The following is a 27,736-nucleotide window of genomic DNA, read 5'->3' as shown; positions in this document are numbered from 1 at the left end:
TACGGGGTGCTGACTCTAGAGGGGTCCAGAGACTACTCTCTCAACAGTTGCCTTAAGAGTCAGAAGCCCTGTGACTCCTCAATAAATCCTACCACTCAATTAGCACTCACTTTCACCTGATGCTATTTGAAGTATTTACATTGAACTTTCCCAACAACTAAATGAGGTAGGTACTGTAGGTTTGTCCACTTTGCAGATCAGAAAACGGAGGCTTAAAGGGGTTAAAGCAGCAATGTTTCTTCTTTCTTGAGCCTCACCCTGGACTCACTGAGCCAAAAATTCATCTTTTTTTTTTTTCTAGATAAACATTTTAGGTGATTATGTTACACAGGTCACACAGCTGGAAGCACCAGGATTCCTGGGCAATACCTAATTTCATGGGGGTGTACCACTGCACCACACTGCCTTCTGAGGGCCAGATGGGATTGGACAAGTCCAGATTCTAGCCTTGAGCCCTTGCTCTGAGGCTCATGTTCATTTTCCCTGCCCTATCATTTGATTTTTTTGTTGTTGTTGTTGTTGCATTTGTACCATGGCTCCTCTTCTAAGTAGAACTGTAAGATTTCCAAAAGTAGGGACCATGTTACATGTATTGCTTTGTTATCATGTGTATTTCCTAAGTGCCTACCAAATAACAGACTCATAAAGAGTTCCTCCGCAATCCTGTCGGGCTAGGATTTCTTCTAACATTAGAATAAAATTTAAAAAAGGAACTTCTACCAACAACTGGAATTTTTAAAAAACATGTAACAAAAATAACTTTGCAAAATCCTGAAAGATGTCTCTGTCATTGGCCCCAGTAGGTGATTTTGCAATTTGGGTTGGTTTTACTATATGCTTCCTGAGGACTCTCTTTGATAATATATTTGTATGTAAACAACTTTTTTTTTCTTTATACTAGTCTCTTATCCTTCAGTGATAGCACCATGAAGCCATAAATCTGGGTTAGTAACATCATAATCATTTCCCCCAGAAACTGTTTACAATGGGAAAACCACCGAATTTAAATGTAATTGTCTAGCCGTGCAGGGAGATGAGATGGGTTGTAAAAGAGGTATTCTCAATTTAAAAGCGAATTATCAATAATGAGAGAAGAAATAAATGGCAGTTAATGGGAAGTTCTGTTGAAATACAATGTTTTGTGCAAATTCACCAACAGGAATTGTTTCTCCATGCTCCTTCATTTTTATTCCAGAAGGGAAAAAAATGAATGCAATCATTCAAGGCAGGAACACTGGCTATTGTTTCATTAGAATGGGTAATCGCTGGGTGCTTTTATGATTTTTTACTATATATTTTTCCATTGGAAATGAAATAAAACATTTTCAACCATCTCAAAATCAAGGTCACTCTGAGTCGACTCATTTATTTTGGAGTAGAAATAGGCTTAGGTGTATTAGCAATGAGTGTCAGGTATGACTTACTGGTGCTGTGTGGCTACATGGCTTAAGAAAGATTAATATGAGTGGGGGAGACATTCATTACAGTTTAAAACAAAATTAGAGTAAAGATCAATATACTATGCTATTATGCTATTCATCTGGAAAGTATTAGTTTCTTTTTCATCATGATCTTTCACATTCCAGGCAGAGTTTTTCTGTCATTCCTCCACGTTGATCCACTTCTCAGTAATGAGAGGTGCTGAAGTAAACAGCTCCTAGGACAGCGGAGGGCCAAGGAATGCCCAGCTCTAGGGAAGAACATAGAGCCTTTGGCTCCTCCTACTGGACGTGAAAGATACTTTGCAATTTGTGATACAAGCGGATGTCAAAATGGTGTCTTCCATAAAACCGGTGGGAAAGAATGACAGTGTAGCCTCATGCTTGGCTGAGAGTTTATTAACCCTACTCAAAATGCTGGCGATCTCCCTGGAGTGTAAATTTCATCATCTCACTTTCAAATTTAAGATCTTCGCATGGCTCCTCATTGTCCCCCAAGATAAAGTCTAGGGTCTTCTACATGAGTTACAAGCTCCTGGATTCTCTGTCTCTCATTTTACATTGACCCTATGATCCAGAGGTGATCTTCCCTTGCTTGTCTCCAATCCTCTGCACATGCTGTTCCTCCAACTTGGAATGCTCCTACAGACTCTCTTTTCCTGGATAGTTTCTGTTTATCTCCACTTGGACATTACTTCTCCCTGCCAACCCCCACTCACACACAAGATACGACCAGTGTCTCTCTTGTGAACTCCTTGAGCACCTCTCCATAACTTTATCACATCATTTGTCTCTGCCTATTGTAAATGTTCACTTCCATTAGACTGAAAGCTCCTTGATGTCAGGGAGTTTTTCTCAGTCCATGGGACCAAACACATAATAAGCTCAATATATGTTTGGTGAACCATCGTGGGGATTTCTATCGAAACAGGCTAGCCTCTTGGAGATGGTTTGAGAGATCAACCTGCTCATCCATTCATTTAATCCTTCCTTTCAGCCATCAAACCTGTATTTTACTAGAGGCTAGTCGTAAACCATTTAGTCTATAAACTAGATGCAGTCTCTGCACGCAAGAAGCTTACAGTCTACTCAGCCATAAAAAAGAATGAAATAACGCCATTTGCAGCAACATGGATGGACCTAGAGATCATCGTACTAAGTGAAGTAAGTCAGAGACAGACAAATACCATATGATATCACGTATATATGGAATCTAAAATATGACACAAATGAACTTATCTAGGAAACAGAAACAGACTCACAGACATAGAGAACAGACTTGTGGTTGCCAAGGTGTGGGGGAGGGCAGGGGAAGGATGGAGTGGGAGTTTGGGATTAGCAGATGCAAACTATTATATATAAGATGGATAAACAACAAGGTCCTAGTGTATAGCACAGGGAACTATATCCAATATCCTGTGATAAACCATAATAGAAAGGAATATGAAAAAGAATATATATATATGTATGTATAATGAATCACTTTGCTGTACAGCAGAAATTAACACAACATTGTAAATCAACTATACTTCAATAAAATAAAATTTTTAAAAAAGAAGCTTATAGTCTAACATGATAAGCAGGCACATATATAAGTGATCTCAAGGGTTTTGAAAGATTTTGGCCAGTACTGAATGGGAGGATACAACCAGACATGAGTGAAAAGGGGAAGGCCAGACAAAGGTTTCTAGAGGAGATCTCCTCTAAACATAGGAGATAAGTAGGAATTACCCAAAGAGTTGGGTGAAGGACATTCCTGGAGAAGAACACAGCTTACGAGACTGTCTGAAGCCAAACAGAGTATAGCCCCTTCAAGGAGGCTATACTGTTCAATACTGAACAGTATTTGAACAGTATTGAACAGATTTGAGCAGCAAATCTGTTCTATATTAATAGAATCATGCTAAGTTCAAGGGTCTGGAAGGTGGTGGGGAAGCAAGGCAGTGAACAATGAAGCTGAAGGCATAAACTGGGGGAAGCTCATAAAGAGCCCTGAATTGAAGCAAAAAGTGTGCTTGCTTTACCCCAAGGCAGCTTTTGATAGGATGACTCCAAGGCTTGTCCAGACCCACCATTGCCATAGTTCCAGTGTCATGGCCTGGACTTCATCTGCCTTCACTTCAATGACCATTTTTCTCCTTATTATTTTATATTTGTTTAAGAACTTTTCCAGATGGTCAGTATAAACATCTAGCAAATTCTGGGGACTAATAGGTCACTCCAAAGTATTCTAGGACTTTTAGGGATGATCAGTAGTACATTAGGATAGGAAAAGGATGAAAAAAGCAAACTAAAACAAACTGAAGTAGCCAAGCATCCTTCTGTGTCTCTTTCCAAAGGACACCTTTCCACAGCAGTCACTGAAGAGAAGATGTATAGCTCAAATTTATTTATGAATGACTCTGATTCAACATAGTGCTTCTCACAATCCCAATACTATGTAAGACCTGCTTGCCCTCAAGTTCTCAGTCTTCGGGCATACCTGAAAGCTTTATCACAGTCTGGTCAACTAATGAACTAATTAAAAGAGCCTGAGGACCACAGGGGAATGGATTGCACCTTATATTCTCTATTCCCCCCTCAGTCACTGGACACGTGGCAGATACTCAATATATAATTACTGATTGGTTAAACTAAGTCACCATCTATCATGCAGTTCAGGGCCTTGATACTAACCAAGGCATCTAATACTGAGAATGAGCTAGCCAGTGTCCAGGGTTGAATTCTCTTCTCCTGAAAAGATACAAACTTTCACACTCTGTTTTAAAATGTCTTTGAAATAGTAAACATGATGGTTTCTCCACCTCTCCTTGGGCTCATCCTTTTTCTTCCCTTGCCTACATCCCCCAAATAATGACGAAGATAGCCACGGTAACAAAAAATAACACTTTGAACAATTGCGATGATAAGAATAGCAATAAAAATAACAAGCTTTTCCCCAGGGGGGGGAAAGCCGGGTGAGGGTGGGGGTGGGATGAATTGGGAGATTGGGAATGACATATATACACTAATATGTATAAAATAGATAACTAATAAGAACCTGCTGTATAAAAAAATTAAACTAAATTTAAAAAAAACAAGCATGTGGCATCTACTATATAAGCTTTTTAGCTGTATTATCTCATTTAATCCTCACAACTCTGAGTGTAAGTACTATTATGGTTTCCTTTATATAGATGAGAAAACCTAAGCTTAAAAAGAGGAGGAGGTTCAGTGACTTGGCCAGCCCCACAGAGTTGGTGAATGGTTAGGCTAGGACTCAAAACTAAGTCTGTTTTGTGGCAGAGCCGAGTTCATGAAGCATAAATTATGATGCATCTTGTCTTTCTGCATACTAGGGCTCATACTCCATGTAGGTGGGCTTACAATCATATCAGTGATTTATGATCATGAAAGTAGGGATGCCTAGTCCACTGGTCTTGGAATAAGAAAAATAAAAAGGGAGGTTCAGTGATCCGCAGCACCAAAGGGAGCCTGCCTATATAAAAAGCATTTTGGAAACAAATACTTTGAGTGTTGTCAGAATCAAGTGAACAAAGAACTCCTAATGCTTGGCCAATAATAAGTAGAGACTAAGCTATGTCTTTGGTTTAGGGAAAGCTAGTTTATATGCATTTGGTACATCTTTAAGAAATCTACTTTCATATATCTTTAAAAAGTACATCTTTAAGAAATAAGTGGATAAAGCTCTGGAGTAAGACAGTCTGTTTTCATAATTTGAATCTACCACTTAATAGCAATGTGAACCAAGCAACATTTTTTAAACATCACTAATCTTCCACTCCCTGTTTGTAAAATAGGGATGCGGATGATAATAGTGAAGATGATGATGGTAACATAACTAATATAATAATAGTTACTATTAATACAGAGGACACTGCAGTTGATCCCCATCCTCAAGCATGGTAATTCTGACCTCCTTGTATGTGACTGGTTTAGGACTTGTCCTAGGGTCCATGTCATCTAATCCAGGAAAAGGTGATCAACGTGCTTATGGAAAATATTTTGACCCAAGTGAAAGCCACAGGAAAAGATTTTTTTTTTCTTATCCCTCCAGATGTTTCCTTGTGTGTCTATAACTTCTGGATCTGCCACAAATATCATATGACCAGCCAGAGAATGACAGGGCAGGGAGGAATAAAGAACCAGTAACATCTTTGAGGTCACAGAGCTGCTAAATCAGCCAACATTCAAAACTACCCCACCACTGCATTCCCTGGTCCCTGTGATGATACATCCTTTATTGCAAAATCCTGTTTAAGTTGACATGTGGTCTAAAAGCAGGGTTTCTCAAACTTTGCACTATTGACACTTTGGGCCACATAATCCTTTAGTGGGAGGGGAGCTACCTGTGCCCTGTAGGATGTTTACTAGCATCCTTGGCCTCCACTCAATGCTAACAGCACCCTTGACTGCTCCCCAAAGCTGTGGAAACCAAAAACGTCTCTAGACATTTCCACATGATCTCTGGGGGGAGGGGCAAAATTACCCCAGGTGAGAACCATTGGTCAAAAGCACCCATCAATAAGCTGATGGTATTAGTAGAAGTAGTACTACTACTAGTAATGTAGTAATAACAATTAGCATCTATTCAGGTTTACTGTGTACTATACCTTCACTCATATTCTCATTGGGTTCTCAAAACAACTCCATGAACCAGGTTATATTATTATCCTCATTTTACAGATGAGGAAACTGGGGCCCAAAGAAATGAAGGCATTTGCTCACAGTCACCAAGCTAGTAAGTAGTTGGTTTAGAATTCCAACCCAGCTCAGGATGACTCCTCTGACTCAAGGTTGTCATGAGAATTAAATGGTATGACGCACGAGGAGTCCCTCAGCTTCGCGCCTGGCACCGCAACTGCTCAAAGTGCATGGTGACTTCCACCTAACAACTCTATAGCAGGGGCATCTTTAAGAAATGCAATGCGATCTTGGGTTGCTTTCCGCAGTTCCAAGTATTTTAGCTCATTCCTCTAGACGCTTCATAGTGACTGAGTGTTCCAGCCAACACACAAACTGCCCCAAAGTAATAAAGAGAAAAAAAGCACCACAATCCTTGATAACCCATCAAGACAACCTCTGCAGAGCTGACCACAATCTCCTTTTTTTTTCCAGCTTTGAAAGTAACAGTAAGTCCTGAGTCTGAGTGGTGATTAGCAAAAAGTGTTTGCCAAAATCACTCATTCACAGTTAAATGTTGAACTGGGAGTTAGATGCCAGTTTTATTCTCCTGCTAGATAAGGTAATAAGAAATAATTATATACCTGCTTAGGACTTGAGGGGAAAAAAAGAGGAAAATTAAAAATAATTTTGAGAACTTTATGCTAAGCCTCAGATACGACATCTAACCTCAGAGAGAAGCTCTATAAGGCAGGTAGTATTATTATTTCCATCTTACAGATAGACACTGAGGGTCAGAGAAAAAAAAGCAAATTTTCAAAGGTTATAAACCTAACAAGCTCAAAATCTCATTTTAAATTGTTGCAAGTCTTAGTTCAGGGCTATGGCATCCTTTGCTGCATCTCAAAACCTCTCTTTAGGTATAGAAAGTTCAAAGGCCAATAAGACAATAAAATCCTGTACATATTCTAAAGTCTTACTAAAAATATTTTTTAAAATAATAAACTGTGCTTTGAGTAGTTCCACTAAAGTCAACCATGAAGGTTGAAAGTGATCCTTCTCAAGAAAAAAATAAGTTGTAAGTCATGAGGTGTAAATAGGTAATGAATTTATAATCAGAACATAAATAGTTTTGCTTTAATGTACTAACACCTCAGGGGGGAAATAACTGTTCCATGTATTAGCAGCCAGAGTATTGACAATCGATTTCTTTCAAATGCACTTACTTTAAGTCTTCGTCATTTTATTACAAATGGATAAGTAAAGATATTTAAGCCATTTAGGATGAAATATGCAACCTTACAAGGAAGAATATGCATTTGCAGTGGTTACTGGTGGGTTATAGATGTTCTGAGCAGTAAAATATCTGTAAATCATGGTCAAAGTATGCATTACTATGCTCTCCATTTATACATTTATTATTTCTATTTATTCCTTATACTTCACTTAAAAGGCACAAACCTCTAAATTTACCAAAAAAATCACTGGGAATCTCTTTCAAGAATACATAGTAGTTAGTATGAGGAAACATGGGTTAATATGGGTCAATGGCTAAAAATTTGGGATTCTGGCAGTGAATATAAACATCCAAAGGATACACTTTGGGTATATGGTCAAAAGTGAACTCTCTTCCATAAAGCATGTTTCCATACCTTCTCTGATTTTCCCCACACTGTTACTTTAGGCTTGGTTCAAAATGTCTCGCTGTATTAACCTGTAGACACTCTTTTGGGTTCCCCCAGAAGCAGACCCTGAGACAAATATTTGAGTGCAAGTATGCATTTGGGAGGTGAACCTTGGAAACAATGGCAAGGGAGTGGGGAAGAAAGCTTGGGAAGGGACAGGAGCTAACTGTAAATGTGTTGTCGACCAAGTTAGGAAACTGGAAATTAATTCCACTAAAACTTCTGGAAGCCAGGGCAGAACATGCCCCATACAGTTATCCCATCCAGGGGGCAAGGAAGCTTGAGTACTTATACACTGATTCCCATCAGTCATTGGTTAAGGGTTAGTTGTGCATGGAGCGGGGGTGGGAAGAAGTGGTAATCCAATGCCACTTCCAGCCTTTCCTGGGCACAGGTAGAGTGGAGTCTAGTGGTCAGGGAGAGTCCTTAGGCAATGGTGCTGGTGTTTGGAAGTCCAGCATGCATGCATGGAATGGTAAATACCTAGGGATTGAGGTCACGGGATGTGGGGCAATGGTAGCATCTTCTATACGCTCAATGTCCCCATGAAGAAAGAAGAGGAAATGTTGGCTTCACAGGAGCAGTCACTGACGTGTCCTGTAGGAATGAAAAGCCCCTGTATCTCTCATCATCTATGAAGCTCCACTGACCAAGGGTCCAAATATCCTATGGATGTCAAACTGTGGTGTAGATAAGAGTTGTCTGGGGCTTCCCTGGTGGCACAGTGGTTAAGAATCCGTCTGCCAATGCAGGGGACACAGGTTCGAGCCCTGGTCCGGGAAGATCCCACATGCCGCGGAGTAACTAAGCCCGTGCTCCACAACTACTGAGCCTGCGCTCTAGAGCCCGTGAGCCACAACTACTGAGCCCGTGTGCCACAACTACTGAAGCCCGCGCGCCTAGAGCCCGTGCTCCGCAACAAGAGAAGCCACCGCAATGAGAAGCCCGCGCACCACAAGGAAGAGTAGCCCCCACTCGCTGCAACTAGAGAAAGCCCACGTGCAGCAACGAATACCCAATGCAGCCAAAAATTAATAAATTAAATAAATAAACTTGTAAAAAAAAAAAATAAGAGTTGTCTGAAATGCATATCAAAATTCAGATCCTGGGCACCATCCTAGAGATCCTGATTCAGGAAGTCTGGGATGAGACCAGGGAATCTCAATTTTTAAATCCCCTACACACACACATACACACACACATACACACCATGCATTCCTATCATAGGTATTCCAAGTACCTGATGTGAACACCATGTGTTTAATCCAGCAGCAGAATGACTTGTGAACAGGGTTGGAGGTGGGGACAAGTGGGAGTTTCACATATTTTTAAGGATCCGAGGGCTTTGCGCATGGATATTTCCCTTCTCTTTGAAAATACGATTGCTTTTTGTGCTCTCAAACTCACAGAAAGGAGGTTATTGTTAGGATTCTGAAGCACTGATTATGCACCATGAATATATTAAAATCTACAGGTATTTTGCAGGGAACTCATGGGACCACTCAGGAAGCACCATTCTGGAGTCTCTGGAGCCCTAAGTAGGACAAGGAAACAGTGATGTCATGTATTAGGGAGAATAAACAAATTAGGCTTCAGGAGGCTCCAGTTCTTGTCCCAGGCAGGCAACGTGGAGGAATCAAACCTTTGCTAAACCAGTTTCTTTATATCAAAGCCCTCCTCGATTCACAGGTGTGAGGATAAAGCACAACCAGGTGAAAAGGCACTGGCAGTTTGGGGTGATAGACAAAGTGAGTAAGGTACCATTATTCCTTTTTGGCAGGTCTTTTTTAGAGAGTATGAAGTGGCAGTAATCCTCAAATCACTGTCAAAGAATGTTCTAGACCTGGCATTTAAAAGAGAAGTTCTTTTATTAATGGACAAAAGCGGGGAGAGGAAGTAGAGCATAAACCACATGTGCCTTTTATGAGAGCAGGTAGAGTTTTCTTGCATCCCTCTCTATTTTTAGTTTAAAAAGTATTTCGCAGATGTCAGCAACCATTAATAGGCTGACAGACGAAGGGGTAACCAACTTGAGAGACTGTCAACAAAGAGGCCATCGGTCTATTTGATTTCTCTACCTCTTCTTGCTTTGATTCCTCTCCGTGTTCAAAAGCTCCAAGACTAGCTTGCTTGCCATTATTCCGTAAGGCAATTAAGCAACTTGGCAATAAAAGCGACCACATTTTTCTAGAGTAGTTCACAGAGAATACAGAACAGCACAGCACAGGACAGATGTTGAAGCAAAACGTAAGTACTTATCTGAACACACTTCTCAGTGCCAAGGCTAAATGCCCTGCCTTGCTTCCATCTTCCTCCACCAGTTAATCCCTCTGTCTGCTCTGTCATCAAACGTTCAGGATATAAACATGCTAAAGCTTCCTTATGTTAACCCTCCTCTCTCAACTCTTCCTCACCCAGTGTACTACTAGTTTGGGTCTACCTCTATCGCCAAGCTTTCTGAAAACAGTCATTCAATCCCTGTGGATAACTTCCTTTCTCCATCATCCAATGACTTTCTGTAATCTGGTATTTCTGTTCATACCGTTCCACTGAAGCTACTGTCTTAGCATCTTCTTAATCGATAACCCTCCACCCCCACTGCCACAGCCATGTTCAATCCTTGATCTTGGTTGCTGTCTCTTCATCATCTGATGTGTTGACAACCTCCTGGCAACTCTCTTTGGCTTCAGAAACACAACACTTCTGGCCATCTTCCTCCCTCTGCCTCTGAACTGCTCCGTAATTGTCTGTTTTTCTATCCACTCTGCCTAGACACCACCCTCTGTAAATGATGGTGTGTTGGCATCATCTTCAGTGAGCTCTTCAATTGCTGGGTCAAGATGCCCTCCAAGAAGTCCAGACTTGAATATAATATTCTACTGCGCTAGTAACCCCAGCAGAAAGAGAGTATCCATTTTCCCCTCAATAGTTCTAGAAAAATTCCTAGAGTGTGCCCCCACTGCTCTGGATGGGATCAGATGTCCATCACTGAACCGATCACATGACCAGGTGGATACAGCACTCTGGCTAGCCGTATCTGTGGAATCAGGGTATGGGATCAATTCTAACTGAACCACTCAGTCTCAGAATGGTGGACAGGTGTTTCCCCCCAAAGGAAACAGGCGTGCTATTACCAGGTGCTGAACCATCAAATAATTGGATCGATAATACAATGCAAATATTAACACACCACTTATCTAATTAATAATCTCATTGTCTCCCCATTACCAATAGGATAAAATCCAAACACCTTTGCTTGGCTTATAAGACTCTCCAGGAACTGGCTCATGCCTGCCCTTCTAGCCTTATCTGCCATGTAGTCTAATTTTACCCACAAAGAAAGATACACTGTTCTTGAAATAGTCTGTGTTCTGTCACACCGCTGTATCTCCTTTGCTGGAGTGGTGAACTTCTACTTCACCGCCCGTTGAGCTATATTTCTGTCTCAGGACCCAGCTCAAATGCCATCATCCTTTTGAAAAGCCTACCCCACTTCTCCTGGCTGAATCTGTTGCTCCTTTCCCAAGAAATTGTGTAAATATCTATATTTAATAGTGGTTCTCGGCAGGGGCAGTGCTGTTCCCTAGGAGATGTTTGGCCATGTCTAGTGACATTTTGGACTGTCGTCGCTGGAGGGGGGACTCTTCTGGCATCTAGTGGGTGGAGGCTGTCCAACACCCTCCAGCGCACAGGCGCAAACAACAAAGCGCAATCCAGCCCAGAATGTCAACTGTGCCAGAGTTCAAAAATCCTGCTCCAGTGTAACATTTAACGCCTTGTATTATAATGATCGATTTTATATCTTCCCAAGTAGATCCTGAGCTTCTCAGAGGCAGCGACACCGTCGGATTTGACAATGTACTCCTAGCATTAGCAGGAGCCTGCCCATAGCAGATGCTCACTAAACATTGGCAGAATAACTGAGGGAAGGGAGTGAGTGTCCAGATGGGCTTGTGAAACATTATCCAAGAAACCGAGTTCCTGGAAGGCATGACGGTTCCTTAAATGGCTATTGTATCAGAAATTTTCAGCCGCAGGGTGTGTTTCCTCCCACCTTGCAAAATAAACTTAAACAAAAAGTTTCTGAACTCAAAGTCACCTGAGTCTCTCTGCAAGGCAAACTCGTCTATTACTCCCTGTACCTCTCACGCTACCGATTATTTAGAAATTATACAAAGCCAAGAGGCCATTTCTTAAGACAGAAGCAATAGCTCTGCTCCCATAAAAAGGTACACCATTCTCAAAGTTCAGAAAAATTTTTTTCAAGGAAACAAAATTTCATGGCCCTTTCCCCCCATCCAATTTTAGTTTAAAACAAGGCTAGGTGTGTGATGTCTTCATCTAAGCCATTGCATGCTTGACTAAGGAATGCACATATCCTCAGGAGCTCAGTACCCATGTAAGGTCTAACACGTTTCTCAGAAAGGACATTCAAATGTCAGATGGAATGATTTACACTGCATGTCAATAAAAAGGACTCCGAGGTTCAGCAAGTCAATAAAGCTTATTAGAACAATCTTCGGGCTGAGTGTCAGTGTAGCCTGATGAGGACCTCTGAAGTCAGACACTATCTCAAGGCAAGTGGCATTAAATAGACCATTCTGGAGGGAGAAATAAAATTAAAAGCTTCCATTATTTTTTGAGTTCATGTTAACTTAATAACACACAAAAAGCTAGAGGAATGTGTGTTTATATTCTCACTTGGACATTCATTTGTTTAAGCTCCCGTGTACTGAAAGTCCCCGATGTGCCAAAGCACTGGATCAGGCAGATCACATTTATTCATTTCTGTTTACCAACACTTCTGTAGTGCTTTCTGTGTACCAGACAGTCTCCTAAAAATTTCCAAATATTAACTCTTTCAATCCTCATTACAACCCTATGACATGGGTATGACATTATCCCCATTTTGCAGATAAGGGAACTGAGGCTCAGAGAAGCTAAGTGAAATGCCCAAGGTCACCCAGCTGGTAAGCAGAAGAGCAAACCTTAGGCAAAGCCAGGCAGTCAGGCTCCAGAGTCGATGTTCCCAATCTTCTCAATTAACTCATAACCCACATTTTGTTCTGCCTGATATTCCAAAATTAACATTTTACTTAGTCGCCAATGTTTGAAAATCAGGAGACTTCACACAAAAGCTGGATTTCTGGATTCTCTAGACAAATCAAAATGCCTGTTTTCTGGCACAGCCAGGCTGGGAACTAAGGAGAGGTCTCAGGTGAGGCACACACCCACCTCGCTCGTTTGAGACACTTGCCTGGTCCCTGACATTTGAGCTTGCGACCCTGGCTTATCTGTTTTGCAGATGAAGATGCTGAGCCTAAGAGACGTTAAGGAACCTGGCCAAGGCCCCAGATCTAGTGAACGGCAGAGGCTAGGATTTGAACTTGGCAGGGTCCCAGTGGAAAAGACATGGCATACTCCAATTGAGGCAATTCAGGGAGATGTCCTTTTATTTAAAAAAGGACTGGTAACAAAGGCGTGGCAGGTGTGTAGCAGTAATTCTAGACTAGTGTCAACGCAGCCATCATTATCCCCAGGAACAAGGAACAAGGGGAGGGAGGTGAGGACAGAATTGTTCAGAGCAAGTGCTGTGAGAGAAGGAATAGTTACCTTCGGGTGAGGGGCACAGCAAATCTCACAGGGAACAAATACCCTGACCTCCTTCCTCTCCTTCCCTTCTAGCCAGGGCGCACCCCAATGGCCAAATCCAAGTGACAGGTGAAGGGCCTGGGATCTTGTAGGGCAGAGCAGGATGGGGGAGGATGGAGAGTGCATACAACAGGGAACGCAGACACCCAGCACACAACTCCCGTTGGATTCCGAATGCCATGCTTTTCCCACTTCACTTGCTCTGACCTACTCAGTCCATGTGATATTCTAATAATATTAAGATCATAGCAAACACAAATATGGTGCTCAAGACACATCAGCCACTCTTCCAAGAACTTTACATAGATTGATTCATTTTGTTAAGTGCCTATCAGGTCCTAGGCATGGAGCCTTCTCTGAAAACCTGGAAGGATGGGGAACAAAAGAGTGAAAGCCATCTTGGCGATCCTCTTCTCTCTGATGAGGTCAGATTATGCTATCACATCTCAACCTGCTTCAGCCTTGCATTCAAACCCATGGGCAAAGAAGACTTCCTGTTATAAAAAGAAAGGGAACCAAAAAAGTTGAAAATGCAAAGGTGCATCCCATGCTGATTATGAGTCCTGTTAACTAATGTAACTATAGAGACCTCTTCCTCTGTTTTCGATGTCAAAACTCACCTTTCTCATGTACAACTCACTTAGTTCTTAATAGCTGATTAACCTACTAACCTAGGATGAAAAAGAAACATATAAAGGATGCAGCAGTTGACAATGGCTTAAGAGCTATAGACCCTTCATGCTTGAAGGGAAGATTTCTAATCCTACGGTAAATTTGGGGGCAAAGAACTAGGGGGTTGAGGAAGGACTTAGGGGTTCTGGGTCTCTTTGGATATGTCATCTGGCAAAGGGCAATATTTCCCAAACTTGAGTCATACATGTGCCACCCTCATGGTTTTTGCCATATTTGTACCAGCTACACTATATTTTTTTCTTAAAATTGGAAATTTCTTTATTTAAATTAATGTATTTTGAGATGCAAATATCATTAACCTAAATTAATTACTAGTATTGTTCCACTATAGATTTAAGCAAATACATAACCACTAAAATGAAGAATCTTGTCTGTGTAATATCTAAAACACTCTTTGTGTATTTGCAATAACACACACATGCATAGCATGGGAAATATCACTGTAGGGGATAAGGGCGTGTACTCAGGATTCAGACAAAACGGGGTTCAAGTCCTAGTTGCATCACTCAGGAGGGTTTGCCTTGTACAACTGGCCAAGAACTAAATAAAATAATTTGTGTAGGGTACTTAACACCATGCCTGGCCCATGGAAGGCACTCAGGAAATAATACATTTCAGAGCTCCACACACCACACCTAGATGGTTTCTAGCTCACCTAGACCCTGGTGTGTGTATACCACTAACGCTTACTTAAATCCTCAGAGAAAAGTGACAATCCAGAAACTGTATCTTGTTAGGGAGTCTCAGAATTCCAGGTCCCACCCAGAAGCTGGAGAGCTCCAGACTTCCATGTGGCAGAGCATAGGGTTTTCATAATGTGCAAAGATGGCTCTCAGGTCAAATATGGCTGCCACTGGCCAGTAAGAATCTACCTGTAATTTCTAAGAGGAAGAGAGACTAGGAGATTTCACTTAATGTTGACATACTTATTCATCCATCTATCTACCATCCATCATCCATCTATTCATCTATCCATCCACCTGTCCATTCATTCAACAGATATTTGAGTAACTCCATTTCTAAGCACTGTCCTAGGAGGTGGATGTAAAACATTGAACCAGAGTAAAACAAATGTAGTTCCTACCCTCATAGTGCTTACAAGATAGCGGAAGACAGAGACACACGTGCACAGGATCCTGTGCTTATACTCCCTAGATTTGTTCAGCCCAACCTATCTCCCGGGACTTGGCCCTTTCCTCAAAGGAAAGTCAGTCTTCACTGCAATGCCTCATCTCCTAACAACCCCTGGCTGCTACAGCCTCCTCTGGATGAGGGTTGCTTTGGTATTCATCATGCCTGCTGTGATTTCATAACACAAGTCTAACCCAACCAGACTCACGAAGGCTAAGGTTCCTCCCACAACTTTCAGGTTCGGAAGAAGTATCACAGTACAAGGCATGGGATCTTGCCTCAAGAGCTGCCCTAAATGTTGATGAGTTAATTCTCCCAAAGAATAAATCTGAGCAGTTGAAGGAGATGGAAAGACAATAACAGACATATCCTTCTCTGTTCCAACAAATTTTTCCTACACAGCCGACCTTGAAGACCTCCCATGTAATGGGGCAGCTCACTGTGGTTTCTTACAAAGCCGGGGTGAGCTCAGTAACACACTGTTTTGCATGTGCTTGTCTTCCTTCTTCCTTCATTCCAGCTGCCCTGGTACTGTACCTTTCTATAAAGCCTTAGCACGTAAGGGTTATCTCAGGTTCTATTTTCAAGGAAACATGAACTTTAAAAAAAAAAAATCTAATAACCCTACAAATAAGCAAATATTTACAAGTTGCTATGAGATCTTTCGATGGGGAAGAGTTTGACCTGGTCTAAGAGTAGAGAAAGCTCCACTTGCAGAAGTGATGTTTGGACTGAGATAGAGGAAGAAGCAAACTTGATTAGTTTGGGGAAGAGGCATGAAGGAGCATTCCAGGCAGTTAGAAAAGCATGTTCAAAGGCCCTGTGGTAGAGACAAAATAGGAGGGAGGAACTGAGTAAATAATGGAAGAGCAGTGCTGGCAGGATGCTGGACACAAGCTCTAAGGGTTGAAGACAAAGAGCACCGTTCAGCGTGTGCCGCTGACTAATGAACTGCCAACGATTCCTGAACTCCCTTCTTCACTTGAAGAACTCTGTCATGCTCCTTGGACAGAGGTCTAAGACAGCCTGTGACTGATGAGGAGTTCAGATAATTCAGGATAAATGTTTTCCACAAAATGTTGCTCACATAGGTCTTCTGGACCGGGAAATGCAGATATGCCAGCGTCTTCCTTAGAGAGATGTTTCATAGATCATAAAACCAGAAAAAATCCTATGGAGTCAAGGGGATGTCAGTTGGAAGTAGTCAAAATCTGACTGCAATACGATATACAGATTTTTTTATAATTGTAACATCTAACACAGGTGCCAAGCAAGACACTGACAGACAAGAAGGAGTATATGAAAAATACCATTTGCAATATTAATTGTGGACAATCAGATATTTGACCAAGTTCTCTAGGGCTGCAAACAGAAAGGTCATTGGAATAGGAAGACAGCATCTTTGTACTTCAGGGCACAGTAGAGACACCAGCGGGTCTCCTCCACCCCCAGGATGGAAGTGTGGAGGAGGGTGAGAAAGGCGGCCCTGTACCCTCTCCTCAACAGTGTTTCAGTGAAAACCCCTCAGCTTTGATCTGTTTTACATGTTGGGCACCCACATACATTCCACTCAAAGAAGGAGAATTCCATCACCTTGTTGAAAAGATACCAGACCTGGATACATACACCGAAGCCTAAACACCCAAGATTCAAGTCTGCCTATGTAGACCCCCTGATAACCCCACCTCTGCCCAATATCTGATTTATACTATGATTTGCTTTTGACGATTCTTCACTTTCCTTTTTTTTAAATGGGAAATGCAAATGTAAACCTAAGTGTAGTTTACTCCAATATCCCCTAAATTAAAAAAAAAATTGCAGTGAGGTCTGATGTTGAGAATATTGGAGACTTTCAAAGAAATGTAAGTCACTCCAGGAAAAAGCTTCCATATCTGGAGAAGCTAGTTTATGTCCATGAATTCTCCTCAGAACAGAATAAAAGTAGGTTGAGACTCTGCCCTGTCTGCAGGGACTTCAGAGTTTATAGAGACTGAAAACTCACACACCTACTAACGCAGCTCAGGACTGGTGCCTGGGAGCAGCCGGGAGACACCTGCTAAGGAGGGAAACCCATTCTTAGCACCACTGTTGCTGTTGTTGTTGTTTTTCCTAAGTGGGAATAAAAACCCAATATTGTCAAAATTTCATATTTCTCAAGAGAAGTCGGAATTCAGATTTCATATCACATATTCTAACCTTTTAAAAATTAGCAAATGATTCATAGTAAGCAAAAAAGGAAAACTAAACTAAATTAATAGACAACAACATAAAACACCACAAGGACCAAACAAAACAGGTTTACACATTGACTCTGATGCTCTGGCAAACAGGTAGATTTAAGGGAAAACTCAACAGGAATGAGGCTCATTCTGCTCTTGGATGGGCTGCCTTGGGATGAATGTTGAAAACCATTTCTCTTCCATCTTTAAAAATGAAATCAATATTTTGCTTTCCTTGGCAGAATTCATTTATCATCTGGGACCCAGGAGAAATGATTTGAATGTCCAGTCAGTCTAGAGATCTGGTGATTCTTCAAAGAGCTCTTGAAGCGACCTAGAAGAAATCTATCAGGTCAAGGGCAGGCACGCGCCACTTTACCTGCTACAGTCATGAGATTGCCATATTGGTATCCCATAGTTGGCATCTGATTAGACTCTGGGGTTGTTGCTGTTATTGTTTTTAAAATCATATCGCCAATCATATCATGTGGCTACAAATTCACGAGGCTCTCATATTCAGGTCTACACCAAAGTGCATTGCCCTAGACAACAGAGTAAAATGCAATAATCCATGCAGCCACACTGAGCTGGTTACCTTCTGTTTACCCGGAGGGTGCCAGGCTTCACAGTCTCCACTGTGCTCTGTGCCCAGGCAAGAGGCTGATCTGGACAAACTAACGCCTCTGGTTTCCAGGTGGGTTTCTGGTTTCCCCTGGTTTCAGTGGGGAGCGCCAGCAGGGGGAGGGAGGAAGGGAGGGAGGGGTATTTACTCCCCAGACTCTCTCCCTGCAGGGTAGCTGTGAGCTGGCTGCACCCCTCAATTAAACCCCACAGTTCTCTCTGCCCAAAGGCCCAGTAACTGCTCCCTCTCCTGCTCCTTCAATCCTTGAGGCCGTGACTGTCTATTACCAGCCCAGGGTACAGAATAATCCCGTGTGACTTCCCCACACCCTATCCACGCTTTGGTAAATAGTCCCTCATTTAAGTTATGCAATTTGAGTGTGCCACTGAAACGGAGTCCCCCGAAAACTGAGTTCCTCTGCCGAGTTTACGATTAACCTCTCTATCCAAAATGCTAGCTAGTGGGAACCTGCTGTACAGCACAGGGAGCTTAGCCCAGTGCTCTGTGGTGACCTAGATGGGTGGGATGGAGGGTGGGGTGGGAGGGAGGTCCCAGTGGGAGGGGATACATGGATACACATAGCCGATTCACTTCCTTGTACAACAGAAACTAACACAACATTGTAAAGCAACTATACACCAATTTAAAAAAAAATGCTGTTCCCATTCTTGTCAAATACCTGTTCCCCTCAAGATTGAGGAGTATCAAAGAAAAGGGGGGATTGAAACCCAGCAGGACCCTGTGGTGGCCTCCCAAGCACAAAAGCCTTTCTGTGTCCCCCATTTCTTGTTTGTGGGAAAAAGGTTTTAGCCTCCTAGACCTTCCCTGGGTTCCAAAGGGCAGATTCAAACAGTTACTAATTAGAGGAGTGAGGGAATGCAGAAACAAAGGAAAGGCATCAAGAAACAACAGTGCAGCATGGGGCGGGTCCCGGTCCTCCTGGGGCATGTGCATAACAATCTGACACAGATCTCTGAGTTCTTCTCCAGGAAGGAAGGGCCCCACCCAGGTGGAGGATGGTGACTTCAGGCTGAGCACACGCACTCGGAGCCCAGACTGGCTGGAACCAGAAGACTGATAATTGAGATTCCTGGGTCACCACCCTGTTACCTCCCCACCAACCAATGAGAGGAAGGTCACACACCCTGCAGCCCTCCCCCCAGGTTTTGCCTATAAAGACTCTTCCCCGCAAACCACCTGGGAGTTTGGGTCTTTGAGTACGAGCCAGCTGTTCTCCTTGCTCGGCCCTGCAGTAAAACTTTCTCTGCTCCAAACGCCGACGTTTCAGTTTGTTTGGCCTCGTTGTGCTTCCGGCACACAAACTTGGGTTCGACGACATCTCCAGTTTCCCGCTGGAACCTCCACCACTGCACACACCAAAACTCTCATTGCTCATTGAGAGCAAGAAAAAAATATATACCAACCTCACACCTCCCTAAACTCCTCCAACCTGGCTGCAAAGCCAATTCTGAATGTGACATTAAAGAAACCCAACTCTTGTCCACAGTAATTGTCCTGACCTTGGCTCTCGTGGTTTTCTACTCAGAAGAAGCACAGCTTCTGTGGGGTCTATATCCCATGGTAAGTAGATGCCACGCAGGATGCAGAGAAAAGTCCCCGACTGCAGAGAGCCCAGAGCCCTTGCAAAGATGACCATTTCTGCAGTGAGTGCAGTGCCTCCTCCCTTACAACGCAACGGCGAGACTGACCCAGCCCCATGCTACTTCATTCTGGTTATGATGCTGCATAAATCAGTGTGATGTGAGAGTCCAAGACCTCTTCTTCTGTCTGCGTGAAGCCTGGCCACCAAGCTTGAACAGAATCTTTGCTCGTAAGGAAGCCTGGAGCGTCTGACTTCTGACTGTCCTCCTATGTCAGAGAACTCAATTCAAAAGTCAAGGCTCCAGGGCATCAGTTAGACCCATGATAAAATAAATTTTCACATCTTGAGGTATGGAGGAGTTATTCTGGCTTATTCATGAATTAACTTGAATGTTATGCTAACTAGAACAGCCTGTTTGTGGCCTATCAAACATACGTTGTACATCTGCTTTAATTTTAAAGAGAAGGGCGCAATGACCAGAAGTAAAGAATGTCCAAGTTAAAAATGAAGATTAAATGTCTCCCTCCCGGGGACGCCAGTGCTGGTCCTCCCTCAATGATAAGACTCCCTTCCCAGGTGCCAAGGCCATACTGCCTCTCTGTGTACATTCTGATCTGTTTTTTCGAAAGCCTGTAGGAATCTGTCCCTGACTTGGTCGATGTTCTTTGTTCTAACAAGACATACATCTGTGCTGAAAACCCTGCTTCTCCGGAGCAGTTCCTCAGCGTTATCTGAGAGGCTGTCTTCTGGGCTATAGTCCTCAGTTTGGCTCACATAAAACTCTTTTCTGTTCCTATTATAGATTATTGATTATTTTCATCGACACACACAAAGATTTGTCTCCCTCCCCTGCACATTTCTGCATTCCCTATTTCACATGACATAATAATCATCCTTAAACAGATTTTATCTTTTTTTTCTAAGTTCCTCCTCAAAATTTTTCATAAAAGCAGGTACTATCATGAACTTCTGGTAGGAGTCTAAAATTTGTAATTTGGGGTAATTTGTTTCAAGGTATCAAAAACCTTGAAAATGTGCTTGCCATTCCACAAATTCCTTATTTGGGTATTTATTCTAAGACAATATGTGGCTCTAAGACATATGTGCAACCATGATTAACAGTTTGCAATTGGAAAAAAATGAAACAACATAAATGCCCTCCCATAGAAGACTGGTTAAATAAAGTATGGAATGTGGTACAGACAATAAAAATAATGGTGTAAAGAATATTTATTGATGTAGAAAGATGTTTTTAAAACATTGTTGCATTTTCAAAGCAGGTTATAGCGTGATATGTGCATCTGTGATCCAGTTTCTGTAAACAGAATATATAAATGGAGATGTACAAAAAAGTACTTTGAGAAGATTGGAGTATATTTGGAACTCATGTAAAATCAACCAGTGGTTGTGGAAAGGGGGCAGATCCTCTTCCCTCCCCTCCACCTTGACCCACAGCCAGCGAGAGCAGAGAGGAGTCTCAAGCTGGGGCTCTGGGTTCCTGATTCCGTGGATATAACTCATACTGGGGGCCAGCTTGATCTGCTCTTGCCATCGAATGTGGAATGTGGAAATTGCTCACTCCATTCTTAAGATAGTTTTTGAATTCCCCATCATACACCCAGCACTTTGCTAGGCACTGATACATAGTAGTGAATAAAATATAGCCATGCCCACGTGGAACTTATGGTCTAGAGCAGGGGCCAGAACGCTCCTGCCCAAGGGCCAAATCGAGCCAGCCACCTGCTTTTGTAAATAAAGTTTTATTGAAACACTGTCATGCCCATTTGTGTACATATTATCTATGGCTATTTTCTCACTCCAGGGCAGAGATGAGAGTTGAGTCATTGTGATAGTGACCGAACAGCCTACAAAGCCAAAAATATTTACCCTCAGAACCTTCACAGAAGAGGTGTGCCAATCCCTGGCCTAGAAACATGCTACTGGGGTACCTGGGCCAGCAGCATTAGCACCACCTGGGGAAATGCAAAAATCCCAGTTCATCTGAGACGCTATGAGCTGGAGTCTGCATTTGAGCAATACACCCATTATAATCGAAGAAGCACTAATGTAGAGGGTCCAACAAGCCCCCATAGCTCTGTTCCATGTTGCATATTTAAATGTTTGTGTAGACATGGTCCCTGAGTTAGAAAAAGACTCCTCAAGAGGTACCTTTAGGAGAATTTTCCTGCCAGAGACAACCTCTCAGCATCAGTGCTCCAGATGAGGCCGCCAAGCACTGCATCTCCCACCCAGCAGGGTCTGCTCCACTAAATAAGAATTAATACAAATCATCTGCCCAGACTCACCTATCCTATATTAATTACAAGCACAGCATTTAACTTAAACGAACCATTCGGCCATATGAGCAGCAATATTCGAGCTATCAATTTTATGGCACCTCTCAGGAAAATACATCATCCCACCCAAAATACAAAGGTCAAATGATATTCATTAATGCAGCGACACAACTCGCTGCAGCTAAATGGGTATTCTTGATTATGGCTCCTTGATTGAGAACTAATGCCTCATTAATCTTAAACATATCAACCTGAGAACATCAGTGAAGTCAAATAGAATAATAGCCAACATTTCAATGAACACAGCCTCATGCTCGCTGGGTAAGGAGCAAATCCTACAGACGTGGTTGTGTTTTCCGCCTCCTTGACCCAGATGGATTTACTGAGAGCTTTGTAAAGAAATAGGCTTAAAATTAGTCTGTCTCTGTGTGTGTGTGTCTCTGTCTCTCTCTCACACACACATACACATACACACACGCACACAGCCTTTTCAGATAGGCAGGCAGACAGGAATTTTCTCTCGAGGCTTTTCACTTACGTGTTACAGAAAGAAAGGGAAATTGATGGGCTTATATGGCTCCAAGCCCAGTGAGTAACTTTCACTCTGAGGTCCCTGTATCCATATACCTCCGCTTATTTATCATGTGTAAGTGGACAGGAAAAGGAACCCAGAGGACATAAGGTCGCTGGTTCAACCCTGTGGGCACAGCATGGTCTGTATCCGTTTCAGTTTAGACAGGACGGTCCTTGTGGGTCTGAGAGAGCCTGGGGGCGAGAGAAAGGGGACCAGCAGCTCAAAGCCAGAGGCCCTGCCTGGAGCAGCTGTGTCTTCACACTGACGCAGGTCAGTGGAGGTCTGCTGCTGTGTTGAGTCTACATAGTGCCTCCTGACAGTGAATTTTAGTTCCTCATTGAGTTTCTAGAAAAACTACAGTGAAAACCCCAACACACACACACACACATACAGGCACGTGCATGAAGGCTCAGTGATTCACACTAATTGCAGGAAGGTCATTTGAAAAGCTTCAAGTTGGGGGCTACTGTTCAAAGGAATTCAGGATTCTCGGTTTTCATGGTACATGGTACTCAGTGATGGCCACGAAAGGGTTACCCATTAGTGATCTCACTTTAATGAATAGATAAAATTTGAGTCAATTACAGAAGTAGCTTTGTGAAGAGAGTTGCCTAAGCAATGTTAACCTTTTTTTTTCCCTCCATCGCAAACCATGCTGCAGCTGCATCCTTTTCACATAAACAGAGCCTTCTAAAGAATTCGAAAACTCTTTGTTCTTTGAAGACGGAAGTTATTCTCCCTGTTTCTCTCTCTCTCTTTTTTTTTTTCTTTTTAAAAGGGTTTTTAATGTTTTGTGTCAAGGTAAATTCAACCTGATCCCATTCCTAAAGATTGCAATTTGAAGGATTTTTACAGTTCGTCTCTCTGTGTATTTAAGCTCAACCCTTAACTCTTACTGTGCAGAATATCTACTTAGCGGGCAATTTATCTTCAATTTTTGTTTTGAATCTCAGTATTTTTTTTCTCACTACTTGATTCAGGCCAGCGTGCGTGTGCTTGGCAATTCATGTGAACATGGGTTTAAATTTTTAAAATTGTGACGATAATGATTGTTGTTTTTACATGCCTTCCATACCTCAGATGTTGGAACTTCACATACATCATATCGAATTTCCCAAACCTGCCCCCAGATGGAAACTAAAGCTCCAAGAGGTTAAGAGCCTTATTTACTCAAAGCAACAGTGTTGATTATTGGCAGGGCTGTAATTTGTCCAGGTCCGTCCAGCTCCTAAGGCAAGCTCGTCCCTCAGAGCACACTTCCCCATAGAAGTTACAAACCTTAAAAAAAAAAAAAAAAAAAAAGAAAAAGAAAACCCAGAAACTACACAATAATTTCCCCAACCAAATAGCAGCACATCTGAGATCACGAGAGAGGCTCATGTCGTATAGATGCTCCTCCAAGAACACTGAGGGCAGAACTCCCAACTCCTATTGGGCTGTCCTGCACATTCCTTATCAATAAATAATACTTCATAGAGGTCTCCAGAGATATTAATCCAAACAAACTAGAGGCTAATTGCCATTTTCCAGCACAGAGCTGCAATGACGATCATTGCTTAATTCTTTCTGCGCACAGCCAGCCTGGGACACACTGCTCTGCTCTCTGACTTTGAGCTGCAGCTCATGAGTGGGCAGGAAAGCGGCACAATCAGACCAGAGAGGTCTGGATTCAAACCCTAAGCATCTGCCTCCTGACTGTGTGGTCCTGAGCTAGTGCCTTGGTGCGCATCTGTAAATTGGGAATATTAAAATTAACCACTAAGGATTGTTTCAGGGTCACTATAACACAATGTTATTGTAACCTGACCATCAGGTCTCAGATGGCCCAAGTTCAATAACTGGAGGGGGGAGTTCAAGAACACAAAGAATGCTTTCAAAATAAACTCAGTTTCTTCTTTTTGTTTATGAGAACCTTGATGGAGGCATAACCAAAACCAGGACTTCTTTGCAAGCCCCCCTCCCACCCGCCTCCTTCAGAAACTGCAGCTATTTCCACGTATCTCTCCCCAAAGCTGCAGCCCATGTGCTCTTATTCTCTTTCCTTCTGATTCTGCAGCCTGGAGAAGCAGTCTGCCTGAAGAAGAAATCTCTTGGGAGAGCAAGGAAAGGGAATAAATTGAATAGGTCGAACCAGAATCCAGTTCCCGGGAGTAAAAGGGCTTGGGATCCTCAAATGTGATTAAGTTTGGTCATAGTGTATATGTGAAATACTCCAGTGCCCAGCCCGTGGTGTATAACATTGTCATCATGGTCCAAGGCCAGCTGACTCCTTTCAATGGGGGCCAGTGGAAACCTTCATACAAGCTGTTCTGGGGAGACTCACCAAGGAAGATACACCACATCCCACTGTCTTTCTGTGGGTTCAGCCCCGGCTCATTCTAAGTGGCTCCATCTGTTCTAAAGCAGGGGTGTTGGGTGTGTGTTGGGGGGTTACCCTCACTTCTCATAGAGTTCTGTCCTGCGGGTGCTAGCCTCTATCTGGATGACTTAGCAGAGGTCACTGTCATGACCAGCATAAGTCAGCGAGCCCAAAGCAAGGTAAGTGAGTGAGTTCATTTTCCTCGCCTCCAAAGAATTTAAACTCATTTCTGGATGCCACTGTCTTCTAAGGGTTGGTGGTGCAGAAGAGCAGAAAAGAATGGGAATAGTCTTCTGCCCATATTCCCCACCCTGCTGGCACCCACCCAAAGTCAATGAACCTGTGTTGAACCAGAAGCCCACGGCCTCACCTTCTCATCCCCAATCTCATCTCTTGCAGCAAATAACTTTGAATAAAACACTTAAAATTGTCTCTGTTTCCTATGATATTCAACATCCAGCATTTGTTAAGCATCGTTCAATGCTGAATTCTTCACAATATTCTCTCATTTCATAGGGAAAAATGCTGTAAGCTAAGTTTTCGTCTCCCCATTTAAAGAAAATAAACTGAAGCTCAGATAGGGTAGGTAACTCACCCAAGGTCACACAGCGAGTTCACCGCAGCGGTCAAAGGGATGGTCTCTGTATTATACTCTATAGTATAATAGTATACTATTATACTCTTACCCACCAAAGAGCTGCATTAGACAATGTCTAAGCCGCTGTAAGCTCTGACTATGCACCTGAGTTTTATCTAAAACACTCAAGAGAAAGCAGAGCGAGGAAATCTCTCTGAATCACTCAGACTACAAAAGTACAAGGGCGGCACCGTGACAGGCACACCCTGGGATGTAAGCCCTGGCTCTTGATTCCTCCAGCTTGCTCGCGCTTGGGCAGGTTTAGATGTGCTCACAGAATGCCAGGCTGTCTGGTACCACTGCACTCTCTTAGTCATCTCAGTGCAGGGTTATGCTTGGGCAGGATGGCAGGAAGGTGGCAAAGGCGTGTGGCTCTTGTCAAAATGGCACTGCCTTCCTCTAACAAGTGTGGCGTGGCTGGTAAACAGACCTAGGACAGGAAGCCTTCCCAACCAGGGAGCACCTGCCTCCCCAAAGTAAATAAAATTATATTAAAGACAGAAATATTAGAGGCCCTGATAATGTAATCATAAAGTAATCACTTTGAATTAGGATAATGGCTATGTCCAACTCCTATTGCATTTATTTTGAATATCACATTCTTTCAACTCTCATTATTTTAATTATGTTCAATTACAGATATTTGCATATGCTTTATCATGGATATTAGTGAGGGGGAAAAGACTTCCCTGAGTTAAATGATGAACAGATATTCCATATTATATTACACTTGCACCTCCTGAAAATTTGATTTACTACAGCCCGAAGAGAGGTCCCAAGATAGGCACTGATTTGAAATGAATCTGAATTTTCTGTGATGATATGGTGAGCACAAGTATAGAGACAGTCATTCAGAAAATGAAATAGAGGTGGTGAAGGGCTGGGCTGGAGCGAGGCAGAGATTTGAGGCCTGGCTCTGGCTGTGTGACCTCAGAAAAATCACACAATCTCTCTGATACTCAGTGTCTGCATCCATAAAATCTGGAACACATTTCCCACTTTGTAGGGTAATTGTGGGGATTACATAAAATGAGGCTTAAAAGTGCTTCTTAGGTCAGCATCAACACACCATAAAGGTTCAAAAAATTAGCTACATTTTTTGACAAATGATGCTAATTCAGTTGAACACTGTAGGGGGAAAAAGATGAAGAACTTTAACCTCAACATCACATCTTATATAAAAATTTACTTAAAATGAACCACAAACTTAAGCGTAAAATTTTAAAGTATAAAATGTTTTGAGAAATATAGGAGAAAACCTTTGTGATCTAGGGCTAGGCAAAGAGTTTTGTAGATTTAAAAATAAAAGCATGACCCAAACAGAAAAAAAAATTGATAAATTGGACCTCATTGCAATTAAAAACTTTTGTTCTGCAAAGGATTTTATAAAGAGGAACAGAAGACAATTTACAGACTGGGAGAAAATATTTGCAAACCACGTATCTGACAAATGAATAATATCTAGGATATATAAAGAACTCTCAAAACTCAACAGGAAAAAAATAGCAACCCAATCAAAAAGTGGGCAGAAGAAGTGAACAGACACACAAAGAGGATATACAGACAGCCTAAGATGTTCAACATCATTAGCCATTGGGGAAATGCAAATTAAAACCATAAGATATAACCACAATCTATAAGAACGGCAAAAAATTAATAATAATAGTAATGACAATGCCAAATGTGAGGATGTGGAGAAACTGGAGTACTCATACATTACTATTGGGATTGTAACGTGGTACAAGCGTTCTAGAAAACAATTTGTCAGTGCCTTATAAACTAAACATGTAATTACCATACCGTCCAGCAATTGCATTCATGGGTGCTTATCCCAGAGAAATGAAGATTTTCGGTTCACACAAATACCTGTACGTGAATGTTCATAGCAGCTCCACCCATAATACCCCAAACAACCCAGATGTCCTTCAACAGGTGACAGGTTAAACAATCTGTGCTATATCCACACCCTGAAATACTACTTAGCAATGAACAGGAACAAACTATTGACACACGCAACGTGGATAAATCTGCAGGGAATTATGCTGAGTGAAAAAAGCCAGTTCTAAAAGTTGCATACTCTATGATTCCATTTACATGACATTTTTGAAATGACAGAATTTTAGTAATGGAGAGCAGATGAGTGGTTGCCAGGGTGTTAGAAATGGGGTTGGGGGTGAGAGGAAGGTGAACATGCTTATAGAA

General features: G+C 42.2%; 1 protein-coding gene across 22 annotated transcripts in view; it reads right to left on the bottom strand.

Annotated features, from left to right (window-relative positions):
• RBFOX1 (RNA binding fox-1 homolog 1) overlaps positions 1–27,736 on the bottom strand; it is a 2,204,510-nt gene that overhangs the window by 1,495,720 nt on the left and 681,054 nt on the right. The window lies entirely within an intron of this gene.

The sequence above is a fragment of the Balaenoptera borealis genome (genome assembly GCF_965194805.1).
Source record: "Balaenoptera borealis genome assembly, chromosome: 16".
Lineage (NCBI taxonomy): Eukaryota > Metazoa > Chordata > Mammalia > Artiodactyla > Balaenopteridae > Balaenoptera > Balaenoptera borealis.
The sequence above is the reverse complement of the archived record's forward strand: the minus strand, read 5'-3'. Positions and strand labels throughout refer to the sequence as shown.